This window comes from Protopterus annectens, chromosome 5.part0 (assembly GCF_019279795.1).
Source record: "Protopterus annectens isolate FY-2018-M chromosome 5.part0, PAN1.0, whole genome shotgun sequence".
Classification (NCBI taxonomy): Eukaryota; Metazoa; Chordata; order Ceratodontiformes; family Protopteridae; genus Protopterus; species Protopterus annectens.
In genome coordinates this window covers 1,007,045,378-1,007,070,681 of record NC_056735.1, presented here as the reverse complement: position 1 = coordinate 1,007,070,681, position 25,304 = coordinate 1,007,045,378, and positions in this window count along the sequence as shown.

Genomic DNA, 25,304 nt, shown 5'->3' with positions numbered 1-25,304 from the left:
TTCTCAGCTAGAGCGTCTTCTGTGTGAAGACATGCGTGAATGGGCATACCTTCATTGTTGAAGGTCGTGCGTCAGGGCCGGCAACTCGGCACGTAAAAATCTGCTGCCAATGATTAGCAGACCGGACTTCCTCTGTGGCAACCCCTAACCAGGAAAAACACTCAAAATATACCCAGGTCGCAGTGTTATAGACTTAGACGTATATGTAATGAACATAAAGATTATGAGAAGGAAATGAATAATATGAGTGATAGAGTCATCAGAAGGGGTTATGATAAATGTAATACCCATACATTGAAATCAATAGCTTTGACTTATTTCAGACTTGAATTCTTGAAACCGACCGATTCTAGCCAAGACATAGATGTTCCTGATACATCTAGACCAAGATCTAACCAGAATGTTAGATTCGTGGTTAATTATGATACCAATTTTTTAAGATTCATACTGTTATAGATAATCATTGGGAAGTACTTAAGTCAGATCCTTTTTTTGATCAACTTTTGGAATCTAAATGTTTATATAGTTATAGACGGGGTAAGAATTTAGGGGAACATCTGTTTTGGTTTAAACAGATTGATTGGCCCAAAGATGATACAGCTGTTGTTTTACCAACTGGTTCATATGCCTGTGGCAATTGTGTATATTGTAAGGTGATGTCACGTACCAATTCTTTTACTTCTGTTAATACATCTAAAGTTTTTGATATTAAACATCTTATCACTTGCCGCACAGAATGGGTGATATACATGGCAGTATGCCAATGTGGTTCCTTTTATATTGGACAAACTTCTAGAAGCTTGAAGAGCAGAATTGCTTTTCATTTGAGTGATATCAATTGCAAACGTGTAAGAAGTGCTCTTTATAAACATTTATGTGATCATAATACTGCTTTTCTCTTTGTTGGTATTGATACTATTAAAGGTAGTAGGCTATCTGATTCAACCAAGCATCAGATCTTGGATAAAAAGGAAAGAATGTGGATGATTAAACTAGGGGCTATGTACAAACCTGGTCTTAATGACCATTGGTGATTCTACTTCTCTTTTTCTATGTTTACATAATTTATTCTCTATATTCATTTTCATTTTTCCTAACCATTTTGTTTAAATTTTTGTGTGTCATACTCGTATTTGGGTATATGTAGTTGGATGTGCTTTTTATCATATGTATGTGTATATATATATATATATATATATATATATATATATATATATATATATATATATTTGTGGTATATAATAGAATATAATTTTTATATATACATATTTATGTGTATATATTCATTCATTTTTGTTTTTTTGCATTATACTACATAATGTATATTTCATGAATATGGTCTCCTTTCACTACAAAACATGGGCTGGAGTGATGCTTTGTTGTAATTTCACACTGATGACGCCAGGGGGTGAAATCGGTAACCGATCTGTGAGTTTTTACAGTTGAGCCGAATGGCTGCATGAAGGAGCAACCTGAATGTTTGTTCCACTTAACAAATAAAGTACTTCTGTATATCTTAAGTGCTTTTTGGGTCGTTTTATTATATCCAACATTGGATTTACTATGTTGAGTGCTGGAAAATTTTTTGGAACTTTGTATCTTACTCCATGCACCATTTTCGGTGACGTGCACTTGATTTCTTTGGTGTGTATACATATATATATATATATATATATATATATATATATATATATATATATATATATATATATATATATATATATATATATATATATATATATATGTATATATATATATATATATATATATATATATATATATATATATATATATGGGTCTAGGACTGATGCACAAATGGCCGTTTCACTGAATCTTAAATGGCTGGGCATACTTCCGCGGAAGTGCTTTTCACCGAAGAAGCAATTTCGCGGAAGTATGCCAGCAGGCAGAGGGAGTTGTTGGGGGGTACTGTTGTGGAGATCGTACTACAGTGCAGGTAAGGGAATTTTTTCCTTTTCCCCACTGTAGTGCGATCTCGGAGTGAGAATATTAAAGTGGGAGGGTGCAGGGGGGGCTTGCTCCCCTGCATAAATGCTTTTTTCTTGTGTTTTTCCTTTTTCTTTTTTTAACACACTTTAGCGAAAGTGCTTTTTCAGTAAAAGCACTTTTGTTAAAGTGTGTTCGGTGAAGTTGGATTCGAACTGTTGAAGTTTTGTTCAACAGTCCTAGATCTATATATATATATATATATATATATATATATATATATATATATATATATATATATATGGGTTCATGTCAAACCAACGACATAGTAAAATAATGAAAGTCACTACAGCAAAACGAAACCATCGACAGTTGAAAACATCAACAGTACATGTATACGAAAGTACAGCTCTAACATGGGTCCTGCAAGGGGGAAGTAAAAGATATGATATGATACTGTACCCATACTACTTCCCCCTTGCAGGACCCATGTTAGCGGTGTACTTTGTTATACGTTTACTGTCGATGTTTTCAACTGTCGACGGTTTCGTTTCGCTGTAGTGACTTTCGTTATTTTAATATGTCGTTGGTTTGACATGTACCCATATTTATATATATTTATATAGATGTATATATATATATATATACATATATATATACATAGATATATATATATATATATATATATATATATATATATATATATATATATATATATAAAGCAATATACAGATGTATATAAATACATATATAAATACGTATATATATATATATATATATATATATATATATATATATATATATATATATATATATATATCCTTATGTGTATATATGAGTGTTGTATTTACCTTCCCAGACGTACCCCACCATATTTATCTAATATGTGTTTATATAGATATGACAACATACTGATTCAACAATATTTTCACTAACAAGTACTACACAAATTGTAGAAGTCAAAGCAGTTGTTCACTACTATTCAGTATGTGCACTGACAGATATATTGAAAAAAAACAACAAATGTCTTTATAACTGAGATGGCTTAGTGGTTAACTGCTGTGACTATAGTGTACAGGGTCCTGGGTTTGGGTTCAAGACTTGCAAGGGCTGTTTATTTTGTTGCTAGGCAGAACAAGGACTGTTGGATACAGAGAGGTTAAGGCAGTTTTGAGCATCTTTAAGTGGGTTTGCCTGGATTTGCCCAAGAGTAAGCGGTGCTAACATACAGTTAAATGAAAAGACACTTACACTGTGTAGGCTTCACTTACCAGTGCACAAATCTGCTTAGCAGTTACATTTAAGCAATGCTGAAACCTGCTAAGTATAGCTCAGCCATGGTAACCAGTGATCACATTCCAGTCTGATAAAATAGCATGGTAATGACATCTTTAATAAGTGTATTTGATTCCATGTACATACCATACTTCTATGTGCTGCCATTACAGTAGCAAGGGGTGTGAGTCTTCTGTCTGGGACACCCTGAGTATATATGGCTTGTACAACACTCTTTTCCATTTGAATGTGTTTCATATATGGGTAGTATTCCAAGTTATATGCAGTCACACTGGCATATAATGTATCAATCCATTACTTCTGTTAACAGTGCTTTCCCAGGTAAGAGTAGATTGCAGATTTTAGTACTGGAACCAAACATCCCTGCATGCAAAGATGGACTCTGAGTCTTGACTATCGTGTTCTTGGTGTGTGAGCTGTGTGTCATTATGTATTTCCTACTGGATATTGATCTGACATGTGGCTATTAACTGTAAACTACTGTGTGTATAGGACATGTCATTGAGGGCTGCTGTCATCTAGTAATGGCATAGCTATCAGTGTCAGACACCTATCTGTCAAAACATTAAAATCCTAATGCATAACCAGTTGGCTAGCTGGTGTCTGTCTGTCCTCTGTACAGATGTGCAGATGTCAGGTATCCATCTTGGCTGCTTACAGGCAATTTATGCTTGACAATCTGTGTTTGACACTGACATGTCCGCCCAGTTGTGTTATGAATGCACAGCTAGGAAACCCCACCTTGTATGCACCACATGCCGTGGATACCTCAACTACACTAGCACAGTCAGCAGAACATGTACAGGTCTCCAAGACAAGGCACTGACCATGTTATGTAATATATGTTGCATACATGTCAATTGGAGCACCGCACTGGCCTGCTACAAGAGGCAACCAGATGATTGGATGTTGCATTTAACTCTCACCCTGAGGATCACTCATGTGTAAACAGTTGATAGATGGCCTGCTGACAAATGGCAGGTAGCATGATACCCCTGCAATTACACCCCCTACTCTTCTCATCTCTCCATGGACAATCTCGTGGTACACACCTAGGACACCTGCACCAATGGACCCCAGTACTGACAAATGTGTCAGAGTCATTACTGAGAATAACAGTGTCTGTGTGTTTGTAAACCTGTAGTTGATAATACCCTGAGGGCCTTCTCACCTACTACACCCTTCATCACTATAGTTAGAAATGGGTGCTGCTGTAATGGACATTACATGTACCTTGTTACCCTCTTCACCCTATCAGCTACCTGGAGCTTGTAGTGCCAGCACAACACTGTTGTACAAATGGGTAGATAGGCATGGGTTACCCTCTGAGTCCTGGCAAGTGTGTGTATGTGTACAAGTGTGTATATTTGTAGGACATAGCATTCTGAGGCCACATTGTCCTAATACAGTACACCTTGCCATTCAGTATAAGGGATAGTGATGTTGCTGACTGTAGAAGAGCCATGACAAACCATCACCCTACTATCCCTGTGGCATGTGCAATAGATGCATATCCCTGCAGTTGCACTCTTGAGATAGACAAGGGGTTGTATTGCAGTCCTGGTCAATGTGTGATTGTGGGTATGTCAGAGTATTATCATGGGTTTCAGAGAGTAAAATATCCAATGTGGGGTGTGGGTGCTGGGTATGCTGTCTTTACACCATGGTACCCCCCAGTACATGTCCCAAAGTCCACTGTATGGGACCACTGTCACCACCAACCGTACTGGTAACTGATTACTCTATTCAGCCCAATGATGCATGTGCTGTGTGCAAATTATCTGTAACAGAATGGACTCACTGACAAGGTAGTTAGCACTGATAAACCCAGGTCTCTCAAATGTTTCTATGACTGTTATGTGTTTGTCATTGTGTGAATGACAGTATGTCACACTATGTATTGTTCATAAACAACCAGTACATCCCCCATTGCCATATGGTACAAGGCTTGGTGATGTTCTTCACTTAACAAGTAACCTGGGACACACCTCATCCTAAAAGCTGTGTGGTATGTGCAATTAAGGCCACACACATTAGAAACAATAAGTACCTAGGTAGGGATTCTACTCTCAGTGTTGCCAAGTAAGAGTGTGTGTGTGTGTGTGTGTGTGTATGTGAAGGGATCTTCTTCAGTTTGGAGAAAATACATGTTCCAGGAGGTCATTTGTCTGAGAACTGTTTGGCTAATGCTAACATTTCAAATGTATCATCTTGTGGGAACTCATTCCATCAAAACTAGTAGTTGATGTGTAAATGCCATCTTCCCAACTGTATAGCTGTACATTGATACTAGGATTGGTATATATAGTTGGGTGTGGACACAGCCACCATAATTGGGGTTATAGTTGTGTGTATCCCCCCATATATTCAGCTGTAATACTGTAAAGTTTATGTTAACAGGTTAAGTAGTTGTCAATCACACTATCTGTGATTCTAAACCACCCCACACCCTCCAAAGGGTAGGGCTGTGCCACCCACACCAGCACATCTATGTTTACCAAGTAACGGATTGCACTACATTGAAGAACAGGACATATACCCTGTCAGTACCATCATAAATGACATTAAACTAACAGACTGATTATTTCCCGATATGATGTTGTGCCTATTCTGTCTTGGTGGAATTACATAAGCTAAAATGGGTTCCCTTCAAAAGTACATACATCCCTGTGTTCAGTAGTCTCTGTGTTTTGCATTAACACCAAAGCCTGTGTGTGTGTGTGTGTGTGTGTGTGTGTGTGTGTGTGTGTGTGTGTGTGTGTGTGTGTGTGTGTGTGTGTGTGTTATACACAAACATGTGGTGTGTACCACCCAGTACAATTGCCATTGTCCACTGTAGAAGGGCTGCTGACATCAGCCATCATCCACTCACTTGTACACATCCCTCAGACCTATCAGCCATGTGGCACATGTAGTAGCTGTTATACAGACCTGTGATTTGTGTTCAGCTGTACCCAGGATATGGCACAGTCAAGGTGTCACCACAGTGCCATACCCCTTGTAGGAAACAACAGCAGACCAACATCCTGCTGACCCATAGACACCTACAACAAAAACGGAATACATTATGGAAACCGCAATCAGTCAGTGTTAATAACAGTGATAATGCATCATGGCTGGACAGCTACACATCCTGACATGTAAGCATTAAACTTTAGTGCTGAAAACATGTTACACAGCATTACATTGGTAACCTTGGTACATTCGTACATTCACCCTGTGCATCAGAACCATATTAGTCTGTCCCTGCATTGATCTTATGGATGACAGGGATGTGGCACAGGTATCATCATATGTACAGAGTGTGTTGTGGGTTTGCCAGAGACCTAGGCTTAGCCATTTGGCTGACATCATGTGTGTGTGTGTGCGTGTGTGTGTTAGGGGGTTTCATTATTAATTGGGCTGTACAGATGTGGTGTGTGTAGGTATGGGGTTGCCCTAGCTGTGTTGGTGATGTGTGTGTGTATGTATGCACACAGTTCAGCCATGTGGATGCCATATACAGGGGTTTGTTGTGCAGCTGCAGACCGTACCTGGCAGGATGTGCAGTTCACCATGTCCGTCCACAGACATGAGAACTGTGCCTGTCAGGGGTTCCATGGGCACTACCACATACAAGGCCAGATATGGCACTCTCCCCTGATGATGACAAATGTCCGCTGGATCCAGGTCCCTCTTGGGACCGGCCAGGGTCATGTGCATGTGGCCTGCTAAGTTGTGGTGTGGACAGTGCTCCCCTGCAGTGCTGGAGCTGGTACTGCCACTACAGTAGTGGCTCTGACTTGTTGCGCATCCACGTCGACCTCCAGCTGTTGGTGTTGCTGACCTACGTCCACGTGGCTGTTGCACTACTTCCACCATATGCTCAAGCATAGACATTGCATAGTCAAGGATTCCCACCATCTCACCCAACCATCTATCCAGGACCTCTGCAAAATAATGGTGGGCACCTGAAGATCACGGATGTTGTCAATAACAGCAGAATGAGTAGCCCACTGGAGCCTCAGACCCTGTCTGGTATAATGTTCCCTACGTGCCTGTGCCTCCATGACGGCCTGAAACATGCATCTGGTGACACCTGCTGTGGCACTTCTGCCAGGGGCATGATGAGCAGCAGCAGCCCTTCTACAAGCACCCCTGAACATCTGCCTGTGTGGTACCTCACCGGTCATCCAGCTGCGGCTGCTGTGTCTAGACACACTTGCCATAGTCACCACAATGTCCTGTCCCATGCCACCACCCACCAACTGTCCATCATCTATGGCCACTGGTGATGGGGTATGTATAGGCAATGTGACTGTGTGTGGGAACGGGGTGGATAACAGTGGGATGTCAACCGATGGCACAGCTTCAGCCCCTGACAACCCAGCCTTTACCTCACCAAACCTATCATCATTGTCAGAATCTGTATGGACACTAACATCAGTTTGCCTGCAGGAGGGGCCATGACCCACCTTGCATCCTGTGAGGGGAAAACAAGAAATGCACTTTAAGACCTGTACATCATTGCTTAACTGTACACACACACACACACACACACACACACACACACACACACACACACACACACACTTACAGTTGAGTTTACACAAAGATATTACACACAGACCTGTCATTACCCATCTGTCAACATGCATGACATATGGCACTCAGCAGCATGCACTGCAGCTGTAGTCAATCCCTGTTACCAACATTATACATCTCTGTAATGCATGAGTTGGGTTAGTAGATTATGCCCCTTCCCCTGGAACACACTGCACCCATGTACACAGTATTGCTGTGCACCTCTTCAGCACCCTGGCATGTACTGTGCACCATACCTCACAGATGTACACGCCATTGCTGAATGTGTATATGTGTGTCAGTTATGTTTGCTCTGCTGCTCACAGCCCCTATATGTTTGTCTGACACATACCTGGGATGATAAGAGGACAGATGTCAATAGTGGATGTCTGATGTCTGATTTGCAGATCTCATCATCAGCAGTGCATGTATGAGCAATAGAATACAATTACACTGACAACCTTTTTTTATTTTTTATTTATTTTACATTTGTTGACCGGGAAAGTCCGACTGGATATATGTCCATTTTCAGCGTAGGCCCGGGGAGAAAACCATTAAAAAGGATTTTTGACTATTAAGACTCAAATTACTTTAAACATACTTAATATACATATTCTTTATAAGTAAAGTCATAGAGAATAACATAACACAGAGAGATTGTTGCATGGCTAACAAAAACATTCTTTAGAAATAGTTAAAAAAGGGAAATAAAACAGAGGAAGAGGAATCCAGTACTATAGACTTAGAAATGAGAATTAAGTGAGAAGAAAAAGGAGACAGTGTCAGTCAGGATTAGAGCACGGACATAGCCATTGTGATTTTAGGAAGCTTTTAAGTTGTTGTTTGAAAGGAGGAGTGGATGTCAGGGATGTTAGTTCTCTTGGAAGCTTGTTCCAAGTGTTACCAATCGAGTTGGTAAATAGGCAGTCCCCAGATTTGTTGTTGGTTTTTAAGGTAGAGACAAGTACTCTGTTTGCAGATCGTAAGGTTAAAAGATTTTGATAGGGGGTAATAAGGTTTCTGAGTATGGTAGTGGGAACCTTCAAAGCTTACTGTGGCTATGAGGAGTGTACACACCCTTATTGACATGGCACCCTCTTCCCTGATATGCCATGGGGCCACAATACAATACAATACTGCATATGTTAACATTACACAAACCTGATATGTGACATATGACCTGTGCAATCAAATGCAGTATCAAACAAATGTGTTAGTTGTGCAGATGCTGATTGAGATACATCCAATATGTGGGTGCATAAGTGTATACACCCTTAACATGATGGTTTGTTGCATCAACTGTTAAATGTACTACAGCAGTCAGTATTCCTGGTAGGGGTATACTAACATGGCCCATCTGCACTTGCCAGTATTTGGTCACTCCGCCCTACAAATGTCCCCCAACTCTGCCAGCCCTTGGAGGTCACACAGTGCATTCACTGTTGCTGTGGAGTCAGGGTTATGTCTGCCACAATTCATGACCTTGATTGTGTGCAGATACAGCCATTCTTAGTGAGCTTTGGATGTCTGCTTCAGTTCACTGTTGTGTTTCATGATGATACCCTTCCCCATTCTCAGCCTTTTTGCAGATGCTTCACAACTATGGGCCACGCATGAGTGTCATTTTGCAGTGTCCCAAATTCAGAACACCATGTGTACCAGCCAAGTCCCTGCTAATGAACGGCAAACATACAGGTGTACACTGGCACCAGCAAGGTACAGATGTGGATGGTTGGTCTGAGGTGGAGTGAGGTGTTGCTTGTGCAGCACATGTATCTTTATTAATACTGTCTCTAGGTTTCAAACTTGGTCTTTGTACACCATTGCACATTGCAACACATGTCTTTGGGGGACTTTTGATGTTATGCATATGCTACCTGTAGACAGCCCTGGATGATGTTTCATGTGGAACAACTTTCCCATCTGATTACCCTAACCCATAGGCCACCCTTGCACAGAGTCCAGGCAATTCTCGACACAGGTACTGCACAGTCAGTACCTGCTAGACATTCCTGCAACTCCCTCAGTGTTGCAGCATGTTTCTAGGCAGCCTCTATCACAAGTTTGCTACATGTGTTGTCATTTGTCTTGGATGGCCATCTGTTTATTTTCTACATTAATGTTGTCCCATACTTCCTTGTCATATACATGACTGTCTGCACTGTTTGCCATGGTATATGCAATGGTGAGGTAAGTCTACATCTCCCACTCCTGAGTGCTACCTGTTGGATATGGGATCCATTCCATAGTTTGTAAAATGTGTGCAAGCCACGGCTGGCTCTGTTGCAGGTGAGTGGGCAAATTTCATGGACATACGTTTTGGACAGCAGACCATTTCTTGGTGTGACAATAAGGACATAAACTTGATGGAAGGTGCATACTCATGAAGAGTGAATGCTGTCAGTACCTCAAAAGCTGCTTCCCCAATATGTTATTTGGAGTGTGTGCACACATATGCTTCCAGTGTTTGTTAAGGTATGTATTCCCCATATTTGCTGTCCTAACATAGGATTCCATATTGCACATCCATTGCTCTTGATAGGATCACATTACAGGTTGTAAGGGTTGTAGAATGTGGTGTTGTGATATGCCGTTGTGTAAATCTGTAACAGTTGCCATTGTAATAGTGGTATATACACTGTTGTAGCCACTGTATAAGGGTAATGTTTCAGACATGTTCCTACTGTAGGCCATTTCTCCCACCATTATGTTCATCACTGTGCACATATCTTGTAATGACAGGTTGTTAGTTATATTGCAGGACTCTTACATACCCTTCAGATATGCCACCATGGTGACCACTGTGACGCAGTGCAGTTAAGAGTAACAATAAGTGAACATGTACAGCATGCATTACGGGTAGGTGTGTTAAATGTGTGCATGGCAAATACCATGGCCATAACATGGCCGGTCTAATGGCAAACCTGAACAAAACACACCATACTCTCCAGCTACAGGCTGCTGCCCCAGAGGTATACCAGAGGGACCTACATAGTTGTGTGAGACATGTGATGTCAGTAGCCACACCTATGGCATTGTTACAGGGCGGGAGCAGCATTTCAGTACAGCGACAGTATAAACCAACAATACTACAGATTACGCACATCTGTTCATTACTACACTGCAGCAACAGACTATATATATTTTATTTCACATATGCATGATGAAACTTTACACATGTAGATGGATAAACAACAGTGGTCCACTGATGTGCCCTGTGGCCTTACCTGCACGCTTCTCGTCCATTGTGTGGGTAGCATCCACCTCCACAATGCTATCAGCTGGGTCTTGGCTTTGCTGGTGGGCAGGTGCCCTGAGGCTGGCAAGAAGCTCCTAAGCATGTGTCAGGGGGAGGGCTGGATGGCATTACCTCCACCTGTGGCTAGCTGATCCCTCCTAACTGGAGCAGTACTCTGACAGGTGTGGCAGATGAGGTTAGTGCAGTGATGTCAGACCTGCTCATAACTGTGGTTATGCAGGCTGACAACCTTTACCCTCTGGGCAAGCTCGTTCCACAGGGTAGTCCTCTCCTGCAGATCATGGGCAGTATGGCCAAAGAGAGTTTTGTGGTACTGCACCACGTAATTAATTATAGCATCATTTTCCTGGGGGGAAATACACTGGAAGGTGCTCTCTAGACATGGTACCTGAAAGAGGAAAGAAGGTCTAAGGACCTCATACTGCAAGGATAAAATAGTTATTAATTGACATCTCTGTTTCCTCTCACCATATCTGCAACAATAATTTGAACACAAAACTCAATGGGTATGTTTGCAGCAAACGTACTGTTGGGACATATATTGTATTGTACGACAAATATTGCAATGTGTTTGTAGTCATGTTACATGTTGAAACACTATCATTGGTGGCCAGTTTCTAACAATGTCACCTGCATGTCATTGTAAGGGCCACTATGGTTCCATATATGCATGTGTTCTGTTTGCTATGCAACTGCTCCAAATCTGGTGTTTTGTGTTAATAGGGATGTCTATACATCCTGTTAGAAGTAATCCTGGATTGTGTGGACTATTACTACCCACATATGTTCTAAAAATGTGACACAATAGTATGTTTTGGAAGGCTGTTCGCAGCAGAACCACCTCTCCCACCTCATCTGGCCATGTTACCAGACCACAGCACATCTGGTACCCACCCCGGTACCTCATCATCTGCTGGTCCTGCACTACCTTCAGGTGGAACCACCTCAGGGGTGGTGCTTGTCCCTCCTCCCCCAGGAATACACACAAACAGGCTCCTGTCAGCTGAAGGCAGGTCTAAGGTCTGGTGCATAGAGAGCTCCACAGAGAATTGGGGGATCTGCTACATCACCTTGAATACTACATTCAGTTACATGCATGCATGTTTCACATACCTGTTTTAGTATTGTCCTCTCTTCTATGTACACTTGTATGTGTCCTTTGTTTTATTTTATTTTGTTTTGGTTTGGTTTGTAGTATTTTTTATCTCTCTCTCTCTCTCTCTCTCTCTCTTTGTCTCTCTGTCTCTGTCTCTGTCTCTGTCTCTCTCTCTCTCTCTCCACTACAGGGATTGAGCTGGTTTGAATAGTTTGCAGCATGGATTTTGTAGGTGATGCTCATGATCAGGTGATGGCATCTGCACCAAACGGTGTCCATCACTTGCTAATTGCATGCAGCCAGCTGTGTAGTACTTCCAATTACCAATGTCATGGCAACCCACTACTATAAATGACTACATCATGTGGGCGTTGTCCCTTTACCTTTCCTGTATGGAAGACATATTTCCTGTGTGTGGGCAGCAGTGTTACAGACAGCAGGTAGCTATATCTCTTACAACAGAACTTGCAGACAAAGGCAAACTACATATTTGTATAAATTTCCAAACCTTTGGACAGTGTGAGTATTGATGTTATATGCATTGAATACCACTAGTTTTGCAGGGTTTGTGTGCACAGGCTAGTTTTGCATGGAATGCAGTCTGTCTGCTTAGCTCTCATCTATGGACCTATCCACATGATGGCCAGATGATTGGCTGTTATGTTTCATCTGTTCACCACACAGGTCTTGTCTCTGACATATCAGTGTCATTCTCTCTGTTGAGAGCTATCAGTACATGGCAACATATATTTGTGTTTCTGACTTCATATTCCTGAGTAAGGGTATGTTGCAAGCAACCCTGTAATACCAGCAACTTTCACAGTGTGTAACAGCAATATTGCACATATGGCCCTGTGTTCCTGCCTCTGTCTTCCACCTATATACCAGGCTTTGTCCAGATTTCATGCAGTAAGTTTGTTAAGCAGTTGCCTATCTTTATTTACTGCTGGCATTCCTGCTATAATTCCAGTGATGTTGTGGAGTACCACACAAATTTTGGGGTAGGGTCCATATATATGTGGACTACAGCTGGACAAAACGTGTGCATCCTTGTACAGTCCAGAAGTCAGTGTATGTAAAACAGTTATATGCCCTTGAAAGACATTTTATGAGGAAGGCGTATGAATTGTTTTTAACCTAGGCTGTTACAACATGTAAGGTATATCAGTAGTAAGACACATTAAGGTATATGGCTGTACATTTTTAGACATTTCACCATGGGAACAATGGTGGGATAGAGTTTACTGTCTTACAGATAGTTCTGTTTGTTTTAAGTTAAGCATTGTTCTGTAACAGATACATTTTCATTGTGACAACTCAATTCTTTTCCCCCTAGGGATTGAGTACAGAGTGTAATTGGAGGCTGCTGAACTACATCTGTAATTAATACGTGTTGATTGGTTCTTATCTTGAAGGCAAGTGTTCTTTTTTACTGTTGTACTACTTGAAGGCCTTAGCCTGGACAGCAGCATATGTTATGTTTTCAGACTTCTGTATCAAATGTTTTGTTTTTTTTTTTCAAAACAGGTTTATTGTTTTAACATACAAGAGAAATATCATAACAATTTTATACAAGTAATTAAAAATAGATATGATTATAGCATTCAACAAAACAACTAAAGTATTTACAAAGACATCCACTACAATCAGATCAATTACTTAAACTAAAATACCATGCTATTGAAATTAGGATTTTTTTTAACAAATTTTGTAAATTATCCCATACAATATAATAAGATGTTTTTCTAGTTGTTCTTGACCTAATTGTGTTTATTTCCATATGGCACACTATATTCATAACATTTTTAAATTCATTGAACGAAGGAGGTGTATCTGAAATCCAATTTCTGGTTATTATTTTCCTAGCCACTGCTAGAACAGACCATAACAAGGGAAGCTTAACCTTTTTAACACTTTGAGGTACAGGTGTGTTGAATAATATAAGAGATTTAGAAATAATGAAATTATCTGTAAAAAGAGCCTGCAAAATTTCATAAATAGACTTCCAGTATTCTTTCAATTTTATACAGTCATAAAACATATGAGCCCAGTCAGCATTAATTTCTACATTACATCTCTTACATAGATTATCTTTATTATTTATTTTATTCATCATCAAAGGTGTATAAAAAGATCTATGTAAAAATGTCCATGTATAAAGTCTCCAGACAATGGAAGACGTAGTTCTATAGGCAGATTCCAATATATATTGTTTATCTTGTTGATTTTGTGGGTCCCCATTAATAGAAGTGAAATAATTCCAGTATGTATCTACACTGTAAAAAGTTTCTTGTCTGATAATTTTATGTGTATGAAAGTTTACCTTTATCAGAAACTCTATGTTGTAAATTTAATATCAAGTAATCAATCAGTGTTGGAATAGATTCTTTAACTGTTATAGACATTAGATCTATTTTATTAATGAGATGTTGTCTAAAGGTCTGAACCTCTAACCAGCAAGTTTCTCTTAGATCAAATTCTTGTTTTAAGAAATTTAGATTTTTAACTTTATTAGCAGATATCAACTGATACCAGTACTTTAGATCATTATCTATAGCTAAATGAGTTCCTTCAGAAGTAGATGACAAAAGCATACCCTGAGTATACATTATAGGGAATATAATAAAATTCCATTCCCTATACTTAGGGTGCATGAATATAAAGTTACGATAGCTAATAATAATATTTGATGGGTAACAAACCATATGTTTAGGTGTAATAGGTGAAGTACAAAATTCCTTTAGTAACCATAACATGGAGTTATTTACAATCATATTTTTATGTGTTAAGGAGATTTTCATGAAGTGCATACTAATTAGCTCCCAATAATCTTTCCATTTTGTGACATGTGACATATGACTGATCTATTAATAAAGTAATAACTTTTACAATAGAAGAGATAGTATATAAATTAAAGTCTGGAAAAGAAATACCCCCTTGAGACCAGCTATTAGTATGTTTCTTTAATGCAATCCTAGGTCTATTAGGTGCCCATAGGAAATTTAACATTAGTGTATTCAGTTTCTTGATAATTATTTTTGAAGGTGGAAGTATTATTGATTGTATTAAGTATAAAATCTTGGGGAATATTATCATTTTAATAATTGCAAGTCTCTCCTCCATAGTAAAAAACATTATTCCAGGTATTAAAAAGATTTTGTATATTAAGAAAACAGGTATTATAATTATTATATATAATAGATTTAATATCTTTAGATAGTATTATACCTAAATAAGTTATCTGACATGAATTGGGTACATATTTAGTAAAATCACTAATGAGAATATTATTTCGTGTATATATAGGTAGTATTTTAGTTTTTCTTCATTGAATATTAAACCAGAAATACTTTTAAAATTCATCATTTTATCAAATAAAGACTGCATAGAAGAATTAGATCCTGCTGATGTAATTCGAACATCATTTGCAAAAGTTGAATTTTGGATGTTGTATTTTCATCTATTTCAAAACCCTCTATGTCAGTACTGTTTCTGATCAAATTAGCCCAAGGCTCCATTACTAAAGTGAATAATAATGGAGAAAGTGGACATCCTTGTTTTGTACCTTTAAAATGGGTATTTTTGTGAAACATATGTTCCTACCTTAATATAAGCCAATGTTCCTTTGTATAAATGCTCAATTAGATTTACAAATGCATCTGAGAAGTTTGTGCACTTCAGTAAGGTAAACAGATAGTCCCAACTTACTGAATCAAATGCTGAACTTATATCAAGACTAATAAGTGTTAAATCTTTCTTTTCCTATTTGCAAAATCAATTAATGTTAAAGTTCTTCTTATATTATCAAAAGTATTTCTATTTACAATGAAGCCTGTCTGATCTATATCTATAATGCGGGGGATGATTGTCTTCAATCTATCAGCAAAATACTCATAAACATTTTATAATCAACATTAAGTAATGAGATGGGCCGATATGAAGTACATCTAGTTGGATCTTTATTAGGTTTTAAAATTGGCGAAATAAATGTATATTGCCAAGATGGGGGGTTTATTAACTCAGTTTGGGCCAAAATAAAACCTTATGTATTAATGAATATGTACTTTTAGAAAGGATTTTATATATTTCTGGTATAATACCATCATTACCGGTGCTTTGTTTGATTTAAGCTTATTTATTTGTGTAATAACCTCTGTATATGAAATACTTGTGTCCAATAGTTTAATCTGTTGTTTATTAAGCTTTTTATTCATGTTTGTGGTTATAAACTCCTTTATTTTATCTTTAGGTTCCATGTTAATGTTATTATGGTTAATTTTGTGAAAGTGATTTCTAAATTCTTCTAGTATTTCTGGTATACTAGAAACATTCTTCTTTTCCTTAGAGAAAAGATTTCTTTGATATAGTTTTGTTTATTCAACCTTTTGTTTTATTTTTAAGTCTATGTAAGTATTTGGGGCTTATTGAATAAGACAAAAACTTGTATTTCTCTAAAGTTATTTTAACTTTATGAGTTAAAATTTCTTTGTATTTCTCATTTAGTTTGTTTATTTCTTCAATAACTTTCTTGTCCATAATATTTTCTTTATTATTATGTTTATAAGAGTCTAATTTACTTTGAATATCTAACAATTCCTTATCCCAAGATTTCCTTTTATTATTATACCATCTGATACTTTGTCCATATAGATATGATTTTAAGGCATCCCAAACATAGACAATGGAGACTTCAGAAGTATTATTTATGTCTAAAAAATGTTTTACTTCTGAAAGTATATATTCTTTATAATCTTTTAGTTTAGTTAAGTATGCTGGTATCCTTTTGATCTGAACATTATGAGTATTTTTATCATGAATTCAAAAACAATTGAATTATGATCAGATATAGGACATGAAATGATTTTGGAATTAATTAAATCTGTTACCATCTGGTTAGAAATAAAGACCCTATCTATTTTTGAATAAGTTTTGTATCTGTTAGAAAAAGGTGTATGGTAATGATTTTGAATCTATCTGATTATTAATATCATTCAAATGATAAGAATTAGCAAAATCATTTAAATGTTTTGCATTAGATGTAATTCTTCTTTTTCTTATAGTGGTAGTATCACTTTCATGTAGTATACAATTAAAGTCACCAGCTAAAATAATATCTCCTATAGAGAATGATATGATCTTATCAAGATGATGTTTCACTGTATTAATACCAATTCCAGGTATCCAATATACATTAATTAAAGTGTAAGTCTTCTCATTAATTTGTATTGTAACCATACAAAACATTTCTTTGTCATCCTGATAAGACTTAATGGTTTTAGGAATGGGCATACTTTTATTCCATAAAATAGCCACTCCTCTTTTTTCTGAGTGTGCTCTGAACTAACCAATACTGTATATTTGTTTGTGGCTAGTTTATCAATATCTTTTTCAAGAGATGGGTTTCTTGCAGGAAGACTAAGTTGGCCTTATGTAAATTAATGTATCTTATTAGGCTTGCCCTTTTACATGGATTATTCAATCCATTAATGTTTAAAGAAATTCCTTTTAAAGATGTCATTTGGCTTTTTAAAACTTAAGAATCTTATGATCAAAATAACAAATAGCAACATAAGTAATGTTACATCTCCTCCTTTAGGTGTACCTTTAAATATAGCTGTATTTATTGAATCTTTTATGGGATTTTGTATAGGATTCAATTTTGTTTGTAGTGACAATGAGTGTACAAAATATATTGTGGATGTCAAAACTATATACATATAACAATGAACAAGTGAAAATAATGTAAGGATTAAACCTTGCATCCAGCCTGGAGTTAAAACTCCAACTTAGAGTAGTATTTACCACTCAAGTTAACCCCTACCCTAAGCAGCAGTACCTCAGCTACCACCTTATCAATTTAATACTGGTTATATTTAACTTAAATTAACAGCTTTCAATTCAATTATCTAGCAAGACAAGACTACACATTTGATAAAACAGCATCATATAAACTAAAATAAACTTTTTTTTTTTTTTAAACTATTCATACTACTATATACATCTATGTAATATAATACACTTGTATTCAAATAGCATTCAAATAATCTTGATATTAGGAACCAAGAGGAGAGAGAGAAATAAAAGGCGTGAAAGAGGGAGAGAGTGAACGAGACAGAGAGAGGGAAAAAAGAAAGAAGGCATATTTACAGATTAATTTATTGAAAGAATGTAAAAATAAGTTCTAACATTCATTTAAATCAAAAACTTTGGCTAATATGGTTCAGACATTACATATATTAAGATGCTTCTATTTTCTGTCATGTAAATGCAGTCAACAGCTTCCAAAAAAAAACCTTGAATTGCTTGTATATGAGTATTTTACTCATACTCATTATTGTCAATAGAATAAAATATTATATTTATAGAAATTGTTATAAATCATACTGCATAGTTATGCAAATTCTCAGAAACACTTGCATTATTGTAAAAAAAGCCATCTGTATTTTGTATGTCTATACTACTGCTTTAAAATATATCACATGACAATTTCTTCCAGAATAGAGTTATAAAGTTATTTATGCTTGTCAATCAGATGAATTAAATGAGTTATAGTAATGTATATGTTTGGAACATAAGTTTTTAACACAGATTAGTATGCTGCAGTCAAGTAGATTTTCAAAAACACTTGAATAAATGTTTAATTTTCTATGCCTTCTAAAATAAGACATTTACTTACTACAAGAAACTGCATCATTTAAAATCATTATAACTGACATATTTTATGAATTATAACATATTTATTTAAGTAATTATATAAAATAACTCACATTTAAATGTTAAAGAGTTCATTTTCTTTCACATAGTCGCATTTGCATCAGTTCTACTTCCTGGTAGAGTGTTCTTCCTGAATCTGTGATGTGTCAGTGTGATATCTGGGTCAAAGGTCAAATTGACTGCTTTCAGCTTCTCTGTGAGAATTCTGAGAGTTGAAGCTTTTAAAACAACTCGAGGACACTGTTCATGAGGTAGCCCACATCCCAGATTGTCTCCCTTAACATTTTGGCGGAAACTTGTTAAAACTAGTGACAAACATTCATTTAGCAGTGTAAATGCATCTAAACATGACAAAACCTTCTAGAATGTATTTTACAGGTTATTACAGCCTCTATGTAAGTGAAATTAAGCCCAACGTTATTAATAAGTAATAAAACTCAATATTTTTGTCCCAACTAAATTTTTATGCAAATCTTATTATTTACTGTGTCTATATGATCAAAAGCATTTCTATATATTAATATGAAAAAAAAATAAAGAGAAAGAATAAAGAAAAGAAAAAGAGAGTAGAAAATAAAAGAGTGTAAAGCAGAAATAAAAAAATGTAAGAGAAAGCTATAAGAAGTATATACAATGGAATATTACTTACTGTTTATATTAATAGAGTTAAAAATAAAACATATTAATTACTATTATTTAGTTCTAATTATTATTAGTTAAAGCATGACAGATTATTTACAAACAAGCATAAGCAGTATAATCAAGAAAGTATAATTAGGAATAGCATTTGAAGAACATATAAACTTTTTACAAGGAATAAATATGTTATTATTCCATTCATCATATTTTCATTACTCTTCTCTCCCTGCCCTCCCCCACCCTTTACCCACTACATAATCTAAATAGAATGTCATTGTTTAAACAAGGAAAAGAAGAAAGGAAAAAGAAAAAAAAATGTATCAAATTACTGACCTTACTTCTCTTTTTCAGAAAGAGAAACAAATTGAATAATAGCTTGTTATTAGTTCCTCAGATATTTTGACTGGTTATGAAACAAAACATTTCTTTGCACACAGAGAATAACTTTGATTAAATCTTTTCAGAATATTTGTGGCTTTCTGGAAATGCAGGAACTATATTTAAAAAGATTAATAATGAAGTAAAATGATGAGAGAAAAAAAGAAAAAAAACATAGAACAAATCATTTGTTTTTTAGTCTCTTCTTATTCTCTGAAGTCTTCCATGAAGTTTCAGTTGCCAGTCTCTTTAATGAAGGACTAGCCCATTCCATTTCCTCTATTTTATCCAAAATCTTATTTTTTTTGATAAACAGTAAAGCAGAGTCTAAGTCATCAAAAATTTTAGGACCATCAGGAAGGAAGATTTTTAGCTTGGCAGGAAACAGAAGGTATGTTTTAAACTGTGCTTTTAAAAGCTCCATTATTAGTGGCAGAAAAACTTTTCTTTTAGCTATTACCAAGGAAGAATAGTCATTGTCAAAACGCACAGTTGTCTCATTAATCTTAACAGGAGCTTTAGCCCAAGCAGATTTAAGAACCATCTCTTTATCAAAAGATGATATAAATCTAACTATAACTGATCTAGGATAGTTTTTGTTAGAGTTAGTATTAGCTATAGATCTATGTGCTCTTTCGATACCAAAAGAGAATGCTTCTGGTAAGTCTAAAGTTTTAGGGAGCCATGTTGTTAAAAAAGAAGTAATATTGTTACCTTCAATATTTTCTGGCAGTCCAAAAATCCTAATGTTATTGCGCCTAGATCTATTTTCCAGGTCATCCAGCTTTGTTTGTAAATGTTTATTTTGTTTCAGCAGAAACTCAATGTTGATTTCCTCTTCTTGGATTCTATTTTCCATATCATTCACAGCTTCTTCTATGCCTGTCATCTGGATCTTCTGTTGTTGCAGGTCTATATGTAACAAGTCTATTTGTTTTGTAGTTTTTTCTATGAAGGTATCAATTTTAGTATCCATTTTATCCATCTTAGCAGTAAGTTGCTGGATTATAGTTATCAGAGACTGAAGTTCTTTCTTGATGATGGAGTCTTGAGGAATTTGTCTTACTGGAACTCATTTCAGACTGATAAACTGACAGGAAAATTTCCAAAGTGATTTCTAACAGGAATATTGTTAAAAATTCCTTTCTTTTTTAGATATAGTTCAAGAACTATATAAAACAAACATATTTAGAAAGAAAATTACTTCAAAAATTAATTTTTTAAGTAATTAATTCCTATCAGTGTAATGAAATTGGTGGAGCTGAAGAAATCTGCTGCTGTCCTGTGTTCATCCTTGGCCACTCCCCCTCAAATGTTTTGTTTGAGAGTTGCATTACTCAGTTATTATACATTTCAAATACCTAACTGCTATAAGAAATGGTGGTATTTACGTATTATCGCCACCAGATTTCAAACATGTCATTAGTCTTTATGTAATGGAGAAAAGGTTCATACTGTTTGTGCAGGTGTAACTGTTTGTCAGATAGGGGGCTGACTGTATCCTGATTTTAAAGAAACAGAAACAGTTCACTTATGCGAACATAGCCATTTTGTATATGGCTGCACATTAATAAATGCTTTCTTTGTATCAGTTGTGATGAAGTTGTAAAGTATATGACATAAGCATGCATTTTTTTCTTCTATTATTAGGTAATTAATGTAATAAGTCAATATAAGTACAGGTGCTGGTTTCAAAACTTCAGGGAACAACATCCCTGTGTAAGTCACAATGGTACACCCAGCTTCATCACGGAGAAGCCTTTTTACAATCATCATTCTCTCACTTAACTGAGTCCCCCTTGTCACTGTAACCCCTATGTATTTTTAGGTGTTGTGCATAGCACTCTTGAGATGTGTAAATCCTTCCTACAGGGAGAGGAATAATGGCCTCAGACCCATGCCAGACTTCTAATTATCAAAGATCACCTCCCCTGTTGAAAAGACTCGCCACGGTGTGAGTTTAACTTCCACAGCAGTAACGGCTTTCAGAACATAATGGCATACTATGGCAGATTACAGGATTACGTTGTCTAGGCACTATGAAAAGTAAGCAATGCACCGCATCAGGAAGATTTCTTTTTTTCTCTCCTGTTCTTTCTCTGTCTGTGTCAGTAACCCCCCATTATCAGTTGGTAATATATTTTGGAGCTGCTTTGCAGTGCACAACCAGGAAACATGGGCCATTGTGGAATCTGATTTGCGATAATACGTAAGTACCGAAATGGCATATACAACTGAAATAGCACACAAATAAACATTTGTATGTTTGCAAACTTGTGTGTGGTGTCATGTCCTTTGCATTGTCTGTGGGTATATGTTTCATGCAATAATTGTCTTTTGTATGAAAGAATCAAACACTGGAAATTTTAAAAGGTGCCATCTGTAGGAATACTGGCTGTTCAATATGCTGTGCACCCTATATATATATATATATATATATATATATATATATATATATATATATATATATATATATATATATATATATATATATATATATATATATATATATATATATATATATATATATATATATATATATATATATATATATATATATATATATATATATATATATATATATATATATATATATATATATATAGAGAGAGAGAGAGAGAGAGAGAGATACATACATAAATACATTTCCCTACTGTTGAAAGACTGTGCTGCACATGTGTGTGTGTATATATATATCTATATATATATATATATATATATATATATATATATATATATATATATATATATATCTATATATATATATATATATATATATATATATATATATATATATATATATATATATATATATATATATATATATATATATATAAAATTTTATATATATATATATATATTTATATATATTTATCTATCTAAATATATATATATATATATATATATATATATATATATATATATATATATATATATATATGTATGGGATCCGTACATATCCCCAAATGCACTTTCCACTGAAGCAGATATCACTGAGCATGCTTAACCGAAAGTGCTGTTCACTGAAGCAGCACTTTCGGATAAGTATGCTCGTTGCACCGGTCCTACTACAGTGTGGATGAGGGAGGATTCCCTTTAACCCATTGTAGTGTGACCTTGGAGCAATAAAATTAAAGTGAGGGGTGTGGGTGATGCAGCCCCCCACATGGGGGATGCATGGAGGCTGGCCCCCCTGCATAAAAGTAGGTTTAATGTTGTTTTTTTTTTTGTTGCATACTTTACCGTAAGTAAGCGCTTTTTCTGTGAAAGCTCTTTTGGTAAAGTATGTTCGGTGGTAATGGATTTGAACCTTTGATCTTTCAATCGAAATCCTAGATCCATATATATATATATATATATATATATATATATATATATATATATATATATATATATATATATATATATATATATATATATATATATATACATATATATATTTATATATATATATATATATATATATATATGTATATATATATATATATATATATATATATATATATATATATATATATATATGTAGATATATATATATATATATATATATATATATATATATATATATATATATGTACGTTATGTATATACATATATTTATATATATATATTTTGAGATATATATATATATATATATATATATATAGACATATGGATACATACATACGTCTGCATATATAAATACATTTTCCCATACTGTTGAATGACTGTGCTGCATGATATGTTTGAGAAAACATCAAATTTATTTGCATCTCAAATGGCTTAGTGATAAATCACTTTGGCTGTAATATGCAGGGTCCTTGGTTTGAGACTTGGAAGGGCTGATTATTTTGTTGTTGGGAAGAATAGGGGCTGTTGGAGACAGAGTGATTAAGGCAATTAAAGCAGTTGTAAGCGGGTTTGCGTTGAGCTATGCAATGCTTATGTGAGCTCAGCTTCACTTACGCCCACTTATGGACATTTAAACTTGCACTAATTTCAAATAAAGAAATGAAAAAGGGGAACTAGGAAAGGGGTGAAATTGGGGCAAGCAGGGGGACAAACAAGAGGAGAAATGGGTAGGGATGTGCAGGACGGGTGTAGGAAAGGACCATAGCTCTGCATTTCTTTGGCAGCAACACCTGCTTTCAATGTGGGAAATTCAGAATTTGGAGCCTCACACCCTACAGGGAGTTGTGTGGGCACCTTACAATATGGATGATTGGTATGGTTAGATTGTGGGATGGGTACATGTCTCTGTTAGAAATGCAGAGCTATGTATGTGACGTGATTTATTTGTGGGATAGATGCCGTTTTGTTTTAAGGTTAGAGTGGGATGGTAAGGAAGGATTATAGGTAAGTGTGGTGAGGGAGGTTTGTTAGGAGAGGTTGCATTTGCAGACAGGCAAGACAGACAAGACAGCAGACAGGGGTGATGTATTACACATGGCAGGTAAACATCTTGATGGGGAGGGTGGTTGGGATTTTGAGGCTCATGAGTCCCCCAGATGGTAGTAGTGGCACTGATGCCCCCCCAATGCAGTCACCACTGCTCCTTTATAGCCCTGAAGGTGGCTGTGCTGGGGATGGGGCTGGAGGGGCCACCTGCCTCTCTAACTGCACCAGCCTGCCCTCCACCTGGAGGAGGCAGTCATCCAGCTCTGTCTGGAGGACACTGTACAACATGCCACAGACCTTGTCCCGGGTGACAACATCCTCACCACACCTATTTGCATGGGGGCAAGCCCCATTCCCTGCAGCGGTTCCAACCAAGGGTGGTGCAGGACCAGCAGATGAGGGAGGTCTGGGTTTGGTCCCAGATGTGTTGGGACCTGGTGCCTCAGCCAGGTGGGGTGGGAGAGGTGGATCCACTGGGATCTGCATTCCCATATGTGCTACGGTGAAGAAAATAACAATGAATATTGGTTATTCATGCACAACACATTACAACATTAGTCAAAATAGCATGCATGGATATTCCCATTTACTCAAAACAGTGTAATTATAACAGTGCCATAGCAAACAGAACCCATGCATATATGGAATGGCATTTAGGGTTGCAACAGCATGTCAGTTAGTGGTATGTCAGGTAGGCAATGAAATGATTATTCAACATGGAATATTAGTATTCCCACAGTTTAAACAATGATAAACCAAATGGAACAAGGGTCCCAACAGTAGAGGTTTGTTTAGGAACATACCCTTGTTGGTTTCAGTGTTATGGTTGGATCAGTTGTGTTTTGGGGGAAGGGAACAGATTCAATTGACAACTGCTATCAAGTATATTTGTAAGTATACTACTATTCACTACTCTACATTCTGACCACACTTACACTCTACCTGTACCATGGGGCTGCTACAGCACACCAACAGATGTAGATATCAACAGAGCAATTGTAACCTTATTTTAGTTATACACATCAGACCTGTTTC